The sequence below is a fragment of the Lupinus angustifolius genome, chromosome LG08 (assembly GCF_001865875.1).
Source record: "Lupinus angustifolius cultivar Tanjil chromosome LG08, LupAngTanjil_v1.0, whole genome shotgun sequence".
Lineage (NCBI taxonomy): Eukaryota > Viridiplantae > Streptophyta > Magnoliopsida > Fabales > Fabaceae > Lupinus > Lupinus angustifolius.
In genome coordinates, this window is record NC_032016.1 from 20,551,284 (window position 1) to 20,552,325 (window position 1,042).

Below are 1,042 nucleotides of genomic sequence, written 5' to 3' on the forward strand. Positions count from 1 at the left end.
AAAAAGGATGGTCAAGAACATGTGATGTTGGACCGGATGGATGAAAGGGATGTACAATCACGATGGGAAAAAGAGAAATGATTTTTAAGTATTTCGTTAACGATTTTAGAAATATCGGAAACTAACGGATTTTTATTGTGGTAGTTACGAAGATTTCGGTGTTTGAATCTTGAAACCAATCCACCCTTAACCGACAAGTTAAAGCACGCTTCATCAAGGTGAGAGAGAACACATTGTGACATAGTGGTGTCCGAATATGACACCCGGATCTCCTAAACCATCTCAAAGGTTTTGGAGTTAACTTGGGTTTTAAGAAACCCAATATTTTTATGTTTGAATGATTTTGAATATATGTGATTGTTGAGGATATATAGTGAATATTGTATGTGAGAGAGAACATATCTTGACATAGTGGTGTCCGAATATGACACCCGGATCTCCTAAACCATCTCAAAGGTTTTGGAGTTAACTTGGGTTTTAAGAAACCCAATATTTTTATGTTTGAATGATTTTGAATATATGTGATTGTTGAGGATATATAGTGAATATTGTATGTGAGAGAGAACACATCGTGACATAGTGGTGTCCGAATATGACACCCGGATCTCCTAAACCATCTCAAAGGTTTTGGAGTTAACTTGGGTTTAGGCGAGCCCAGTCTCGCTTGGGCGAGGGAGTGGGCGAGGGGAAGTTTTGGTTCTGGATACCCCTCGCCCGGGCGACAAGTTCTCGCTTGGGCGAGCAAGCCTCGACCGGGCGAGCACGGGACTCGCTTAGGCGAAAAAAGCCCAGGAATTCGATGAAATTCTGGAATTCCCTCGCTTGGGCGAGTAAAAGTTTCGCTCGGGCCGGAAAAAAAAATTTAAAAAAAATCAGGATTTTGATGATGTCTCGCTTGGGCGAGGTAGGCTTAAGTTTATTTGAGATTAAAGATAAATTGTCGCTTAGGCGAGAGGGGCTCGCTTGAGCGAGAGATGCCCAGTTTTAAATGGTATTGTTGATTGAACTTTCGCTTGAGCGAAGGGTCCTCGCTTGGGCGAGA